At 53.3% G+C, this 3,750-nt stretch overlaps 1 pseudogene; it reads left to right on the top strand.

Moving 5' to 3' along the window:
• Positions 1–1,124: 1,124 nt before the first annotated feature.
• On the top strand, positions 1,125–3,422 carry LOC109268187 (zinc finger FYVE domain-containing protein 1-like; annotated as a pseudogene).
• The last annotated feature ends 328 nt before the right edge of the window (positions 3,423–3,750 follow it).

The raw sequence follows: 3,750 nt of genomic DNA, 5'->3' as shown, positions 1-3,750 counted from the left end.
TTTCACTTGAATTTTTACCCTTTTGATTTCAGTTATAAACTGAGAGCTATCACAACTCAAAATTTTACATTGTATTGTGTCTTCAAATAGAAACATCATTAGGCAGATGTGAACAATTATCCCCAGTTGGATTCTTTTTTTTTTTTTTTTTTTTGAAGTTAAAGTCTTCAGAGGAGTAGCTAGCAGCTAAATTGTGCTTTAAATCACAGTTTTAAAACTAAACCTATGAGGGGCGCCTGGGTGGCTCAGTCAGTTAAGCGTCCGACTTCGGCTCAGGTCACGATCTCGCGGTATGTGAGTTCGAGCCCCACGTCGGGCTCTGTGCTGACTGCTCAGAGCCTGGAGCCTGTTTCTGATTCTGTGTCTCCCTCTCTCTCTGACCCTCCACCGTTCATGCTCTGTCTCTCTCTGTCTCAAAAATAAATAAATGTTAAAAAACATTAAAAAAAAAACAAAAAACCTAAACCTATGAGCGGGTCCCAGATGACAACAGGAGGGGAGGAGCCCAGGAGGCAGTGAAGGAGAAGGGGGACAGAGATGGGGGTGAGGCTGGGTCCTCCGGTGCCCTGAAGAACAGCCTCTGTCCTCACCAGTGTCCAGCTGTCACCCAACCCCACCTTGCCCTCACCACGCTGCCCTGAGATACCCCCTGAAATACTGACGTGAGGCCGATTATATTGAAAAGCTCCTGACCACTCTCTGGCATTACCCAAACCTTGTGGCTGACGCCCAACTGATAAGCCCACCTCAGTGAACCCATTAGATCTCTCGAAGCCATGAAAGACCCTTGACCCCCCTGTCAAGTTCATTTTGACACCTGGCAGAGAATGAAAGCATCAGACCAACATTGCTGCTGATACGGGAATCGTGGAGGAAGAAAATTCAATATTTGAACATTTGTGAATATTCTCATAGGACAACAAACAGTTTTGTTTTAAGGTGTTCAGAGCTCTGTGGAAATTCTGCATAGTCTTCAGACTCAAAGCCTTTGTCTTCACTCCTGGGGAAAGCCCAGGGATAGTTGTATGGTGTGTGATTTCCTTACCCATGTGAGTGCAAATGCCCAGATTCCCCCAGCAAAGAAGGGCCTGAAGTCAGAAAAGTTAGGCCTGCAGCGGGGCTGACCAAGCTGTCTTTGTGGTGTGGTGAGTGCTGCCTGCAGCCCCCAGTGTCTCTGCTTCGAGAAGAAGCACCAGCTGCAGGAGCAGCTGAGAAACCCTGAGTGGGTAGGACTCCAACCTGGCCACCCCCTTAGTGATCCCCAGCGAGGGCCCCCAAGGGCCACTCACCAGGCGAAGGGCAGAGGGTGGCCGTGAGGTGCCCGGCCTGTAAAATCAACATGTTCCTGGGGCGCCAGAACAGGACTCACCTTGGGGGACTCGCAACAGGAGACACTTCCTCACTGTGTACTGTGTCACCAAGGTCCGGGGGCTACTGAAGGAAGAAGAGCAGGAGGAGGCCAAGAGGAAGAAGATGACCAGCCCAGAAGTGAGTTTCCTTCTGGTGGAGAAAAGCAAAGTGAGTTTCCTTCACTGGGTGGGACCCAGTGAAGAGGAAATTGGACTGCAAACCTGGGCGGCACCTGAGGGTGGTCTCCATCTCCGGAAATACTGGTGATGGAAAGTCTCACACCTCAACCACACTTTCCTTTATGGCCTTGATGCCTTCAGACCCTCCCCTTCCCAGGAGCCCCGCACCGTGGAAATGTGAGCAGCTCATGACCCAGGCCACAAAGTAGCAGTAATAGACGCTGAGGGGCTCCTAGGGGCGAGGGTGAGTCTCAGCCAGAGAACACCCCTGCTGCTTAAGGTCCTGGCCATCTCAGACCTCGTCATCCTTCGAACTCCTACAGATGGGCTGCATAATGGACCTCTTTGAGTCCCTTGGGACACGTCAGTAGCTTACCTGAAGCGCTTCACCGAGGAGCTCCCACTGCCCACCGTGGCCTGGACGTGGTTGTCATTTTCCATGACACTGTGCACGCTCACCTGCTGGGCTCTGATCACCCCTCAGACGAGCCAGAGAAGCTTGTCCAGAACCGGCTCTGGAAGCTGGGTTGCTGCTCTGAAGCCTGCAGTTCCATTCACTACAGGGGAACAAGGACATCCAACCACCCGGCAGGCATCTCTGGGCCTCAGCGTGTGTTGTGCCACCACTCTCTGTGCCTGGCACCCCCAGGTCCTCCTCAAAGCCCTGAAGGCATTGAGCAACCGGCCGACCACCCCAGCAGTGAGATCCCAGTGACCAGACGGCACACAACTCCTTTTTTTCCGGATGAATACTCCACCTGCTCCTTCCTGTGGCTCTGCTGTGGGGCTGGCTGTAAGAACCACACAAATCACAGGAAAGGAGTAGCTCATCAAGTCAGGGGCCACTGCAGATATCCACACCAGCATGACGACCGAGTTTATTCCCTCAAGGCCTTCTGGGAAAAAGGCAAGGAAGTCAGCGTAGTGCCCAGGATATCAGCTGCCACCAACTCCCCCTGGATGGGTCTCGAAAACTGTGCCTGGTCTGGGCATGTGATCGAATGTCTATGGTAGCTACAGTATGGTTTGGGAACCAAGGTCCTGTGGGTACTTCGCTGCGGGCTGAGACTGTGCACGTATGGCCTGCAGCTGACGGATTTCTGAAGGACAGAAACAGTGCTGCCTAGGGCCTCTTGGTTGGAATGAAGGTCCTGGCTCAATCCATGTCTGAGCTTAGCCATGGGCCCACCAGTGCTGTGGCTTTCTGGCTCATGGGCAGATCCTCCCCCCCCCCCCCCCCCCCCCCCCCCCCCCGCCACTGGAGCTGCAACCATCTGCTAGACACCAAGGAGCACCTGGGTGGCTCAGTCAGTTAAGCGTCGGACTTTTGGTTTTGGCTCAGAGCACGATCTCGCGGTTTGTGGGTTTGAGCCCTGCATCGGGCTCCGAGCTGACAGGGCAAAGCCTGCTTGGGATTCTCTCTCCCTCTCTCCCTCTCTCCCTCTCTCCCACTCACTCTCTCTGTCTCTCTGTCAAAAATAAATAAAAAAAAAAAATAGATAACAACACCAAGCACCACTGTGGGGAGGGCTTCTGTGACACCTGTTCATCCAAGGCCCGGTCAGTGCCTGAGCGGATGCATGACAACTGCTGACGGAACCAGTGAGATGTTGCTGAGGCGGGTGGGCAAGGAAGGCTGGATGCTTGGGAGATGGGGGAGAATGTGCAGAATGCTGTGGGGGCATGGTGACAGCCACTGATGTATCACTAGGTTTGGTGAGGGAGGCGGCCAGGCTGTCATGGTTGGGGCCCGAGTACGAGATCCAGCACTGCCACAGCTGCTGGGAGGAGTTCAGCATCCAGCTTACCACCGCCCGGCCTGCGGACAGGGCTTCTGTGACAAGTGCTGTCATGACCACCGGTTGTCCCTTGTGGAGACTGAGACCATCCTGAGTCTGCTTTAACTGCAGTTAAAACCAGTGAGCTTTGGGATGCCTGGTTGGCTCAGTTGGTCAAGCATCCGACTTTGGCTCAGGCCATGATCTCACAGTTCATGAGTTCGAGCCCCCTGTGGGGCTCACTGCTTTCAGCCTGTCAATGTGGAGCCTGCTTCGGATCCTCTGTCCCCCTCTCTCTCTCTGCCCCTCCCCTGCTTGTGCACTCTCTCTCTCAAAAAATAAATAAAACATTACAAAATATATATTAAAAAAAAACAAAACACTCAGTGGCGTTTGGGGCACCTGGGTGGCTCAGCCATTTAAGCATCCAACTTTGGCTCAGG

The sequence above is a fragment of the Panthera pardus genome, unplaced genomic scaffold (genome assembly GCF_024362965.1).
Source record: "Panthera pardus isolate Hobbes unplaced genomic scaffold, ASM2436296v1 HiC_scaffold_24, whole genome shotgun sequence".
In the NCBI taxonomy this organism is placed as follows: domain Eukaryota; kingdom Metazoa; phylum Chordata; class Mammalia; order Carnivora; family Felidae; genus Panthera; species Panthera pardus.
This window is presented reverse-complemented; position numbering and strand designations above follow the sequence as displayed.